This window comes from Notothenia rossii (assembly GCF_949606895.1).
Source record: "Notothenia rossii genome assembly, chromosome: 7".
Classification (NCBI taxonomy): Eukaryota; Metazoa; Chordata; class Actinopteri; order Perciformes; family Nototheniidae; genus Notothenia; species Notothenia rossii.
The window spans coordinates 28,225,257-28,239,586 of NC_136905.1; the positions used below are offsets into that span (position 1 = coordinate 28,225,257).

The 14,330-nt window shown below is 40.5% G+C and overlaps 1 long non-coding RNA gene across 1 annotated transcript in view; it reads left to right on the forward strand.

The window, feature by feature from the left end:
• LOC307047016 overlaps positions 1-14,330 on the forward strand; it is a 228,609-nt gene that overhangs the window by 1,076 nt on the left and 213,203 nt on the right. The gene's annotated exons all lie outside the window — the stretch shown is intronic.

The window sequence follows — 14,330 nt, forward strand, 5'->3', positions numbered from 1 at the left end:
CAGGGCCTCAAACAATTCCCTCTTCCACAGGCTTGGATATTCTTTAATAGTTAAATATAACAGTTAAACAACAACCAACAAATAGTTTCCATATGGGCTGCCTATTTAAGCTGGGTGGGTCAACCTTAAATTTTCAATTTAAATTCAAATTATGAATATGGTTTGTTATGAAAGTAGGCCTATACGTTATTTAGTCAGTTGATACCGTTGTAATGAATTATTAATTGCAGGCTAATTTCGCAAATAAGCGTACATGGATGTAGTACATTATTATGAACTATGATATCGTTTTCTATGGATAGATCAAATCTGTCCACAAATGCTGGAGAGCACGCTCTGTGTGCGTATTTGTTGCATTCTTTCAACATTACAGACCGATGAGCTTTATGATTAATTTTAAAATACTGTTGGCATTATTTATTTATTTATTTAGGCCTATTTATTTACCCTCGTTCTCCAACTCCCGTTCCTCCTCCTCCGCTGTATGGCGAAAACGCGCTGGGGTCTTGCTGGTGCGCACTGGATGAGGAGGCTTCAAGTTGTAGCGCTCTGTGTATTGTTTGGTCTTGGCCACAAGGTCAGCGAAGGTGTCATCTTGTCTGAGTGTGTTCAGTCGCTGGCAAAGAAGTTTGGCAGCTTCCATTGATCCAAGGGCTGTGACTTTGGTGCCTTGCAGTGACCGAGCCACGGATTCACATGGCGTAAACATGGTAACGCAGGCAAACAAACCAAAGACTGTGCGCGTAGTGGTGCCCTTTTTGAGCAATCCTGCCACTTTGGCACGCGTCTCCCCCTTGACAATCCTGTCACTCTCCAAGGTCCTAAATGTCTGCAGCATCTCTCCATAGCATGCCAGCAACCGTGACAGTGCCACAACTCTGACGCAACACCGAGTTGGGCACAGGGCAAGCAGGTTGATCACTTCTCCACATCCAAAAAGAGACTGGTATAACGTTTTTCTCTTTGCTGAATCATTAATCACAACTGTGACTTCCCGAACAAAGTTCAGTGTATCGGCAACAAGGCGCACTTCTTTTGCCACTTCTTGCAACACTAAATCCAGAGAGTGGTTTGCGCAGTGGACAAACAAGGAGTCAGGACATGTTTCCTTTAATCTTGCCTGCACTCCCTTGAACGTCCCTGACATGTTGCTGGCTCCATCAAAACAGTAGCCTTTCAGCTTCTCCAGCGGCAGATTTAGCCGAACAAGGACATCTTTAATGCACAGAAAAAGCATCTCGGCGGTTGTGTCTGGAGCGTTGTAAAAGCCCAGAAAGAAATTCTGGACTTCAAGATTGTCATCTGCAAATTGTATACTGCATGAGAACTGTTCTTTTCCACTGACGTCGGTGGTCCCATCAGCAGTTAAGCCGAAAAAAGGACTTTCGGATGCTTTGGCTCCGATTTTCCTCTGGATGTCATGGGCAAACAGCTCCAGAACTTCATTCTGGATGCTGCCCGACATCCAATTGTCCCTCCTCTTCATCCAGTTTTGCAGGTCAGGATCAGCGCGTACCCTCTCGACCACTAGCTGCCACAACACCCCATCCCGATTTGCAGCTCCTCTCAGAGGGAGTCCCTGGCGCCCCAGGAATCTCACGCTGCTGAAAACGAGCTCCAGCATTTTCCGGGCTGTTATTTGTTCTTTAGCAGCAGCCTCAGACAAAAGCGCATTAATTGGCGTAGTTTTCAATGCAGCCAATCTTTGAGTCGCATCTAAATGAATGCGTGTTTTCTCGTGGTCTCTGATTTTCTCCTTTGCTTTTCTCCAGTTTGAAAAGCCCGTATCTTTCAAAAACGGACTGTCAGCTTGTTCTGACCCGACCAACTTGCGCTTGACAGCTGACCTGCACACACCACACACAATGCCATCACTGACCGCGATGTATTCCAGCCACGGCCACTCTCTGAACCAGGCGGCCTTGCAGGAACGAGTGAAGTTCTCACCCAACTTCTTGGCAGGAAAATTGTAATCCTGTGGTGGTTTGCATGATATTGCCTCTTCTTGGCTAGCACCGGGTGCTGGTGGTGGCGCTGGGGAGGGAGGACGAGGCCGAGGGCCGCCGGGCCCTTCGGCTGCCTGCTGCTGCTGTCCGGTTGCTGGCACACAGCCTCTAGGTGTCTCTCTCGGACGTTTAGCTGGGTCGGGCGGATTTGTAAAAAAATCTGAAATTCGTTTTTGAGACATAGGCTAGTTCTAGCTGGCGTAGTTGAACTCAAATCATGTAGCCTATGCATATGCTAAAAACAAATGAGAGTCGCGAACACAGCAAACATAAAAAAAATTCCCGCTACTTTTTTTATTTTTTTTTTACACATAGGCCAACGTCACAGTGAGCTGTCAGATGCAGTCTGCATAGCAACAGCTATGCCATGCCAGCCAGGCTGCTGTATTGAGCCAGGCAGGGTGCATATCACATCAAAAGATCTGTATTAAGAAATACATGTAAGTCAGACAAATTGAGTTTAAATTCAGAATCTTTATTTTTATTTTTTTAACGTAGGCTAATCCTGTGATTCCTGAGGCTGACGGGAGGGGGTGATGCCGCACCCCCCGCACCCCTAGTTCCGACGTCTATGCTTGTCAATCAGTTAAAATTGAAGTCATAGTTTTATTAATATTGTAAATAATATTTTCTGACTATTTGTAATGTTATGTAGGTTTGTAAGACCCATAGTTAGCATGTGGGCATGTGCAGCTGTTGCTAAGTGATGTAGGTAATGGTTTATTAAGCCTAACAGTTAAGGCGAGACACCCCAGGTGAATAGGGTAATTGTTTTTAACTTAAAGATATCAGCTAGAAATGTCTCCAGTTAATTACCTACAATAAGGCAATTGTTTCTTGTATTACAAGTTTTCTGAATATGCAAATGAGCCATTATCTCATAACATTTGCGCATTTTTTTTACACATTTCAGGAACCGAAATCTGAACTTTGGATAAAGCCAGGTTAAAAATTCTCGTTTCATTTTGTAGTCATATTAGCATCTAAGGCTTTTAGAGAAGGGATTTTGGATATCTCTTTTTATCACTCCATAAATCAGAAAATACTGTCAACAGCCCTAAAATATCAATTTTCGCCATGTTTCTAGGTATACAATCTTATATAATTCAGGCTATGAATGACATATGAACAAACCCTTCTGTAAAAGCCTTCATAATATTGATAGGAATATAACTGGAAGGTTTGGTGTATTTAAGTGCAACTGAAGTGGACATTTCGGACTCAAGAGTAGGAGAAAAAACTCATTTTGAGAAAACGACCTTTAAAGATTGCAGTGTGGCGCTAGCTAAACCCTCTTGTTCTTTGGATGACAGCTTGCGCCTCGACGCACTCCGTGAATGTATTTCATGTTCGGGGTCATTTGTTTTTTGTATAATCTTGCTTCGTGCAAGTGACAATTGTTGTTGTCTTCTCTGTGAACGTTTTTTTTGCCATTCTTTTGCCATTTTGAGATTTAAATTTCTAGCGGAAAGCTGACCAGGAAGTGTTTTAGCACACCACGTGACGCATCTGAACGAATCACGTTGTCAGAAGTTGACACCAGCCAATGAGATTTCGTTTCTTGGTTTAAGACCCTTTTGTACTTTCACGATTGGTTGCTGATACAAAGGAAATGACCATATTTGGATCCGATGAGATTGTGCAGCAGAGACCGAGCTTTCCAACGATATCTCTGATGGCATGGTGCAAACAGCGGTCGCGGTACTTTATGTTATGTTAGAATGTTAACTTTTGGTGAATTTAGGAGAAATATACAGACGGAAATAGACAAATTTAAAATGAACACTTAAATGTGTATTTTGTACGTTTTCCTTCCAAAAGCCTGAAAGAAAACATGTTATGGAATCAAAAGCACAACATCTAAAAATTGACCAGTGCATGAAAAACGATGTTTTTGCCTGCCGTGTCTCGCCTTTAACAAACAATTTATGCGGCTCGTATCACTGACAGCCGGGGCACCGCCTTTTTTCTTTATTTTGTAAGCAGCCCCCTCCCCACTTTTGGCAGCACCCCCTGAGCAAAATGACTTCCCGCGGCTATGGTCGAGGAGGGGTATTGGGATGAGGCTAGAGCAGGGCCGTGGGAAGTAGGGGTGCTGAGGGTGCTGCAGCACCCCCTGGTGGAGGACAGGGGATCTGCACTTTCACAAGATTAAATGCAAATATAATACAAAAATAACGAATTTTAAGCCTTGATATAACAACATTCATAATTAAGTAAAGATAACACCCTTTTCACCCCGGTTACATTTTCCATTTGCCCTGTACGATGGGCGCTGTAAGTGATGAAAGTGGGGAATGTTGGCTTAGCAGGCGCCCAGCTCATAGCCAAAGTGCGAGAGAGAGAGAGAGAGAGAGAGAGAGAGAGAGAGAGAGAGAGAGAGAGAGAGAGAGAGAGAGAGAGAGAGAGAGAGAGAGAGAGAGAGATAGATAGATAGATAGATAGATAGAGAGGGGGTGCACCGGTACCGGCGGGGATTGTTGTTAGCTTCTGCTGCGCAAACGGATATAAGAAGCTGTTTCTACAATAATGTGGAGGGAGTGTTCTGTCCTGTCAGACTAAGAGGCTCAGTGAGGTAAAGGACTCTGAGTGTTTAGATAGTTCACTTTAGTCTAAGTTATCTCAGTGGATCTCAAACGTTTTGATCACAATTTATGTTAGCAAATATTTCAAAGGGACATCTTTATAATTATTAGGATATATAAAAACAGGTTTGAAATCATTCCAATGTATACTATAGGACAGTAAACCAAAACAATTGTTTAAAACTGGAGAGATTTAAAAATATGCATAAATAAATAAATACATGTTAACTGATAAAATAAGATATGAATGAACCACAAAAATAAAACAAGTTAGGCTACATTTATTTGTTATTGGCTATGGTAGGTTATTGGTTATGTTCACATACAAACCGACCTTTTTCACGTGGGTGTTTAGAGTTGTATGCCCTAGATCAGTCTCTAGTAATTGGGCGCTCAAAGTGCACCAGATTGAAGTATTTTACTTTAAAATGTTAAAAAAAATCTTCCCGGGGGGGCACCCCCGGACCCCCTTAGAGGATGTGAAGTCCAACCCTCAATTAAAACATGTTCATGCAATACTAAATACATTTGAAGCCTTTTTATATAAGCTGTCCACCATATCAATACGTTACTCTTTTTGTAGTGTATTGGTCTTTTGTAGAGGCTTTTCATTGCCAGCTAAAATCTTGCCTAGGGCAGCAAATTGGTCAGAACCAGCCCTGGTGTCATCCCCACAGCACCCCCCATTTGAAACATGTTCCCACGGCTATGGGCTAGAGGAGTCCTCAGGTATTAATTGGGATGTCCTCGTTCACTCAAACGTCACTCTTAAACAACGTCTGTTAACGATGACATGCTGTTACGTGCCGTAGTGTTTGTGTGGGTGTGTGTTTTTCTCTCTCTCCCTCTGATTTCCCCAGGTGCAGCCTGATTGTCCTCAGGTGCAGCCTCTCCCCAGGTGCTCCCAATCTCCAATCAGGGCCTCCATAGACATGAGGAGGGTTGCAGTCGCTCTCTCCTTCTCCCCTGGCTGGATGTGTGCACCGTGGTGTCCATGTCTCCAGTCTGTATTTTTGTATCTAGATTTGTTTTGCAAGTTGGCTGGTGAGCCCTTTTTCTTTTTGCTAATTAAAAGACCTGCTTATGGCTTCAGAGATCAGTTTCCTCTCCTTTTTCTCTCGGCCAGTTATTTTTTCGTGTTGTTACTTCCCTTTGTGCCCCTGGATCTAAAAGGGAACGTAACACATGCGCACAGCTGTATCCCCTCTCATCGGGCTTAACTGAATAACCTTTTTAGAACCGGCCCATTTCTGGTTAAATATGTATTTAAATGAATCTTTCTCTTGTTAGTCAAGGAATTCAATGTCAATTTGGTCCTGCTTTTGTGTTCCGTTTTGGTGTAAAATGTAGCCTACATTTAAATAAAACTATAATTATAGTAATGTGAAAGCCATTTAGAAATTAATTGCACATAATAATTCCCACGGAGCTGTGAGCACTTATACATTTATGTGATGCTTTTCAACTCATCTTCCAGTTGTCAGTTTTCCTCTTGAAATGGACCAGCTGTGTAGGTGGGGGCGGGGCTTTTATACGCGAGTAGTGAAAACACTTCCTCGTAGTCTGCTCGCGTGTATCCTCCCTTTCGTCTCCTCCCGCACCCCTCCTCCCTCACCCCTCCTCGACTCCTCCGTGTGCATTTCAGCTATTGGGACGTCCTTCAAAATGCCGTGTCTTGATCGATTTCCTGGTCAAGTCCCGGAGGAGGGGAAGAGAGGAGTCGAGGAGGGGTATTGGGATGAGGCTAAGATTTGTTGTGGGGTTTTAAACAACACAACACAAGACAAGATAATATTGAATGGTCAATTCGGACCAACTCTGAAACCCTCTGAAGTCATATGTATGTTAATGACCATATCCATCATACAATTAGAATGCAGTAGGGATTATGGACAAATCACATAATTAGTTTGAAGTCGAATGTGGTGCTGATAACGAAAAAGTATGTTTACATTCCATTGGCTGTAGGTCAAAACACATACACGTATTTACAGTTTAATGTTAACTACATATTGTGGTTTTTAAGAATAAACATTTGGTTCAAAATGATAATAAAGAAGACAGTTTCCTGATGCTATACCGTACCATTGAACCAATTCTGCCAAAATGTAAAACATCTGTTTGCAGTTTAATTGATATTTAGATGATTGTATGTACATCAACATGAAATAAGATGAAGCATGTTTTAACCATATTGAAGGTGGCTACTAAACAATAGAGCAGACATTATTACATAACTTTCCAAACTAAATTAGACACTGCACAACAACTCCTGTAAGTTATTTATTCAAGATTTCTTCAAAAGGAACCTCTGAATTGTTTTGAGAAAAAACAAGCATGACCCGACAGTGTATTGGGCATTGTTTTGGACTCTCACCAACATTACTGCTAAGAATTACCAAACAGCACTGATCTTGTCATGCTTATCAGTCAGAGAGGATGTTGAGGCCTTTTTACTAACTGATGAAATCTGATTTCCTCTTTGAGGCTCCCCCATCCCTCCATTTGCTGTATCCAACCACATGTTTCTGATGCTTTAATTTCCACGGCAAAAATGTAATTCACAGGTTCGTTTTGAGAGTAAACCAAATTTAAGTTCCAAAGAACGCCGCATAATCCAAAGGATGATGCTCGGTGCTCATTGCAACAAATCATGTACTTTGTGGGGATTATATGCAGCACAGGATTGTTACGCTTCATATGGAAGCTGACACGCTTGTTAACCTAATATCAACATATACAGCAATGTACAGCACAGATGCATGTTGAACTTAACTGTATAATATCAAAGTTTGGCACTGACAAGTTAGTTAAATCTAAGAAAACTAATGCACAAAATCTACTTAGGTAGTTTGTTTATACAACCTATATAATTCCAATTTGTAACAGGTCAGGCAATTGGTCTCGCTTCCAACTTCCGCTACTACTTATTTCTTCATGGTGTGTCAAAGGCTTTCTATAGAGTCTTGAACCAGTATGAGTTGGTTAGCTTATTGCATGCCAATGTTTTTTTGATTATTCCACTGATCTTGAGTTAAGTAATTCACAGACACAGGCAGTGAAGAAGGCATTTGTTCATTATTTTACTCATTTCAAATCTGCTTTGCAAATGTCTCATGAGGACAGGCATGAGTTTCCCATGTTTCTTAGAAATGCTCACAACATGCATTGAATGTAAACAAAACTTGTCACACGGCACCCTATACAACTTGCACTTTTTTCCTCCTGGTTTTTAGTGGCTTGTTAAATCCTGCCATGCCAGTAGGGGGAAGCATGTTGTGTATGGGGCCTGCCATTACTCAGGGATTGTTAGCTTCTTGTCCTTCTCTTGAGAGTTTCTTATGTCACAGCAGCAAAAATATTTTCTGCCTCACAATTTCAACTGATTGTTTGTGTGTTTGATAAGATCTTCTTGATATGCAAACAATTCACACATGCTTTCAGATTTAGTTTTAAATGTTTCTAAATACTGATTGCTGCACAGAGCTAAAAGGCATGCTCCTTTTCAGACCAAGTACTGTGAATCTGAAATCTAAAGTGACCCTTTTCTAACTTTATCAGAAAGTGATGTGCTCATGTAGGCTCCATTATTTCATAGTAAGAATATGTGGGTTATTCAGCAAAAAAGGACAGTGTTTTCTAATGTTTAGAACAACCACCTTAAAGCTCACCTATTTTGCTATATTTGAACAATATATTATGGGGCCATATCTATACAAAACATATCTCTGAAGTGTTTTGCTCAAAACCAATTGTAGCCATGCCTCATACCCCTCTATTTCCACCCTGTTACTAAAGTGCTGATTCTGGTTCAGTTGCTACGGGGCCACACCCCGTTTGGAGTGCACATGCAGCAGAGAGAAGCCGATTCCCAGCTAAATGCTGCCGTGATTAAACGCCATATTATGTTCCAAACCACATCAAGGATTATATCTGAAACAGTATGGAGCTCAAATGCTTTTTCTCTTGCGGGTTCACCACAAGGTGAGTTTTTTTTTTTTATCTTGCTTTTTTACACATACTCTCTCCAGTAGGCCTACAGGTTAGCTCTGAGTGTTAACAATGCTTGCTAATGTAAACACAGACCATAAAACACAGGGGAGCATTGTTTCTGATTGAGCAACGTTTTTGATAGGGCCGTGGGCGTAAATCAAGCCCACATTTCCGATATTACGTTACATTACATTACATTACATTACATGTCACTTGTTAGACGCTTTTATCCAAAGCGACTTACATAATCAATACTGTGGGCAATCCCCACAGGAGCAATTTGGGATGAAGTGTCTAGCCCAGGGACACAACGACATGCTGACTGCAGTGGGGTTTGAACCTTTGACCACCTGAGCCCAACACCAACACTCAACACACTGCACCACACGCCTCCCCGTACGTAATATCGGACTTAAATCCGGACCAGCTCCGTTGTACCCCCATTTTTAGAGATGTGGGTAAGGAAGAAAAGAGAGAGGGTATAATCTTCTTACACTTTGTGAGTCTCCTTACACACCGGGGACACATTTTTATGTATGAAAGACATAAAAAAGTGCATTTGCATAATAGGGGACCTTTAACACTGCACACCCGAATTCCTTGTGAAAGGCCAAATGTATTTCCTGTCCAAGGATGTGGATCTATTAAAAGTTGCTGATGGCACTGATGGAGCGATATGGTAATGATGTGAAAGTTACGGCCCGTAAAATTAGCTCCCAGCTATACGATGATGATATGATATGATATAGCTGTAATCCAAAAACAACTTTGGATATAGTTTATTTTTTCACTTACAACAAAGCAACAGCAAGTCTTTCTACTCGTTCATGAAAACGTATTCGTTGTCAAATGTACAATAGAGTAAAGGAAAGAACCCAGAGTACATTGATTCAAACATTAGAAAACTCACAATTAAAAAAGGACTTTAGATAGATAAATGTGTTAAATTAATGGGCAATTTTACATTCTCGTAATTGTGTGGTTCCCATATATTTACTTGCTGTGTGATAGATGTTGGCTTGTGGTGTCCTGATTTACACTTTTAGGAAACCACAAGCCATCACTTTTTTGGAAAACTCTTTAATTTCACAACACCCGTATGTTGCTTCATAAATGATATTCCATTCACGATTCCATTTCCATTTGGTGTGAATAGTCTCTTCATATTCAGCTGACACCTCTTCTGAAACTATGTACATGAAAAAGAAGATGACTGACTTTTCATGGTTTAATGAATGAAGTGGGTGGTGACATTGGATACCAAAGTATTGACTAAAGTATAAATGCAGTGACAGAGTCATGAAATATGTGGCATGAAAAATCTCCAACTTTGTAATTACCGATGGAGAACAGATGGACTTTCACAGTTAGTCACAAACATTCTAACACGTTTTTTACCCTCAATAATAGTGCTAAATCATTTTTAGCAAGGTTTGCCAGAAAATAAAACTTCTTTTATAAAGTCAGTTCACTTTGTTGGGCAATCATATGTGTCTTTAACAGTCACATATTAAACATTTTTACTCACAAATTAGACTACTCTCAATGGTTAATGGTGCTCAACGTTTTTCAGGGACGATTTCCAGAAGAAAAGTCAGTTCTGTTTGGCAATCCTCTTCGTCTCAAACAAAATGGAGTACCGTAACATTGAGATTTTAGTATGGATTTTAGACTTTCCCAAATCTAAACATATGGACTCTACAGTATATGCTCCATTCCATATGATCACATCATGAAATCTTGCATGTTATTATTTCTAACATAAGATAATAAACAGTGAAAGAGTCCAGTCAACAATAGATTAACAACTTCAGTTACATCAGGCTGCACGTCACCACTACAGTAAGCCCACTTTGGTGAAATAACATTGAACAAACAAAATAATCATGTTACTCCGCAGCAGAGCTGGGACACTGGTATGGTGTCTCTCAGTTAGGGTTATCGTTAGGATTATACAGGAATTAAAGGCTCCAGCAACCTACGTCAAAATCATTGCTAACTCAATCCAACAGTAAGTAAGTGATAAAGTAGAAGAAATGAAAGACCATATAAAGTCAGAACCACACAAATCAGAAACCAGCAACTGTACAAACAACAAAGCATCAGCTATCACTCAACATTCATACAGGATCTCCTCTTGTTGCCGAAAATCCCCATCAGAGTAAGAGACCCGGAGTGAAAAAGCTTCTCTCTAAATGAAGTCCCCCCCTAAAGAGGAGATTGCTCAACTGTTTGGGCAAGCCCCAAATCCCTCCACTGACTCACTAACACACAAAGCACCCTCACACAGACATAGACACACCCACACTTGAATAGACTCCCAAGGCTCCCTGAAATCCACGGTGTGGGTGTTCCCGCTCACGGTGACTCACGAGGTGACACAGTTACCAAAGGCTGAGGACCACTGCTCATACTTCTGTGGGAGGTTACCCCAAAGCCCCTCATGTTAAGCCAGAAAAGAGTTGTAAAAGAGTTTGGGTCTTATCATGGACATATCTCAAGTATAGACCACAATACAAAGATTTTAACAAAATAAATGAATAAGACATTTTTGCATGGGGGATGACATTTTGATTTTGATTTCATCTAAAAATAAACTCTTACAGCTAAATTTCAATGACATGAAGTTTTTTATTTTTCATTTTTAGTTCAAAATTGTGCTATTACTTCCCCTACAAAATGTTCTCGACTACAATTCAACCTTAATCCATGTACAGATTGCCATGAAAGCTACTAAGCATATACCACATTCATGCTCGGAGAGAATGAACTTTTAAACAGAACAACACATTTGACACAAAATCTCATTGTTGCACACACAACTTTGCACAGATTGCCATAAAGTCTACAGTCTAATAATTACCAAGGGCATATATTTGTATTTGAATACCATGATGGCTCTTCGAGGCACAAGCAATGTGAAACCATATATACTAACAAGATATATAATATGTATTTGCCAAACACAGAGCATAATACTGATTTAAATTTAAACGGGTACTGAATGTTTATAATATCCTACATTGATTCTTACAATACACTCTGACATTTTGTCAAACCCTTAAGGATCTATTACATCACTTTGGGACTGAGTGTTGATTAACTCTAATTAATTTGTATGACTCAATTGTTTACATTTATAATTATTTCATGTTTATTCATCTGAAATCATATATGTGTCAAGCCACCCATTTATACCTCAAAGCTCTGTCACATTTGAAATGCATTTACATCAAGTTGCAGTATGACTCAACTCTATTTGATATCATTGCAGCTTTGTCTGTCCCAACTCATTTGTATAACATTTAGTAGTGTTTTACTCTGCTGAATGGATCTCAGCCAAACGCAAGTCCAATGACTCTGGCTGTTGATGTCTTTGGCATCAGATGCCTGCAAACAGTATCAAGAGCTTGGGTGCAATGGGACACTATTTTTTTCTCTATGGAACTAAATAGCAACATGTGGAATATTATCCTGTATATAAAACCAACCCAACTGTATTGCAACACATGGCATAATTCTCTGCAGGGATGGAATTACAAAACCAAAAGCTACAGTTTACTTGGCCATGGTCACAGTGTACGGGCATGTGCTGCAGCTGAAAGCTATGGGCTTGATTTGCTCACCAGGGTTAACATCTGATTCTAAACTGGAGTGTCTTAGTCACAGAAAGTTACATTAGGGATAAAGACTGACATATCTTGTAATCTCCCTCTTGCATACAATGTTGTGAGACGTAGAACAATGAACTGTCAGACGGTCCGAACTAATTGTTTTGACCTCATTTTATTTTCAGTCACCCCAACTGCTTGAGCCTATTTATCAGCACGTTTTCCACGACGATTACGCATTTGCGATGGGCCTGTGCCCCGGAAGGGATATGGCGGCAACACTGAAGGCAGACTTCATGATGAAGCCATGCCGGGTGAAAAGTTGCTTTTCATTTGATCCCTTATACCCTTTCAAAGTCACACATGCTTAAGCAAGCATCTGCACACTGCAAGTTCCCCAATTCAGTTAAGCTCAAAGCATTAACACATATATATGTAGTAGACATATATAAAAATGCATACAAGATCTAAACTCATGGTAAAAAAGGATTAGACATCATAAAGAACCTTTTTATTCAATTTTGGCATGTGTAACTGAACTCAAACAACTGAATATACATTTGACAGGGGACCTAATCCCGTTAAAAAATGCTGGACAGCAGGAAATGTAGCATTATCTATTGATAAGCCTGTCATCATAGCGTGGATGTATGCTTCACGAGGGAACAGTCATCTCTGTGTCTATTACACAGCTGGAGAACAGTAAGCTGTAGATTTCTCCCACTCCTCCACCCATATATCACATCTCAACCATTTGCCACTCAATATTGTAAGAGTCTGGGAACTCGGCTTTAGAACATGTGTTCTTTAGTATAGGAGAATCACAGGATATGTACATAAACAGTATATATTCATTTAAAGGTGGGGTAGGTCATTTTGGAGAAACCAGCTCGAGTGCGCTAGAATTTGAAAATACACAGCCGGAAAAAATCTGACACTTCCTTACAGAGTCCCTCCTCCAACACACACGAGCGCGCACATGACCAATGAGGGCACGAGATAAGTTTGTGCACAGATGGAAGGCTGACAGGCAGGTAGGCCATCCAGTTATTTTAGCCGGGCCGGCTAAAATGATTGGTCGTGCTTTTTAAAGTACTACGGCTTCCACAGATTACATTTTTTAATGGATTTTTTTGTCAAAGCACTTAAGATATTCATCGCTATCGGAATATAACAAAAAGTGTATCTCAAGCTGGTTTCTCAAACTAACCTACCCCACCTTTAATGGGACATTTGTTTAAAGGAAAATTGTGATCGCATGGTAATCGGTGTGCATTACTTGTGTTGTCAGATGAATAACCAAAGTAAAACAAAGCATTTAAAGGTTTCCTATTATGCTATTTTTAGGCATATATTATGGGCCTCAAGCAAATAAAATAATATGAAAAACATGTCTATGATATGTTTTGCACAAAAATACCTAACAGATCATCCATTCTAGCCATGCCTCATACCCCTCTATTTTAGCCCTGTTAGAGAAGGGCTGATTTTGAGTACTTAGCTTAAAAAAAGAAAAAAGAAAAGAGGGGGTCGGAGCTTATGGCTGGTAAGAATCCTACCGAGAGGTTCTCAGCTAAATGCTGCCGGGATGAAACGCCATATCATGATCAAAACCACATCAAGGATTATTTCTGAACAGTATGAAGATCAAATGCTTTTTTTCTTGCGGGTTTACTACAAGGTGAGTTCCTTTCTTTATTTCCTGCTTTTTCAGACATACTCCTTCCAGTACACGTTGGCTCTGAGTGTTAGCGATGCTTGCTAATGTAAACACCATGTAAGACCATAAGACCATATTTGTCACGCTCCTAAGTTCATGTCACGTTTATAGTTTTGTAGGTTTGGGTGTTTTTGCTGGTTTCCATGTCATGTTTTCTCTGGGTTATTGTCTGGTCCTTTTCCCTGTGTTTTTCCTCTTGTCATTAGTTCCCTGGTGTGTCTAGTTATCTGATTATGTTCACCTGTGGCCCTTGTGTTTCTCCTCCCCTGCCCAGCTGTTTCTTGTCCTGTGATTACCCTTCTGTGTATTTAGTCTCGTCTCCTCCTGTGTTCAGTGTTGGTGCTTCTTTTGTTCGTGACTTAGTTCACCGGAGAGTGTTTTGTTTGTTCCAAGTTTACTCTAGACCTTGAAATAA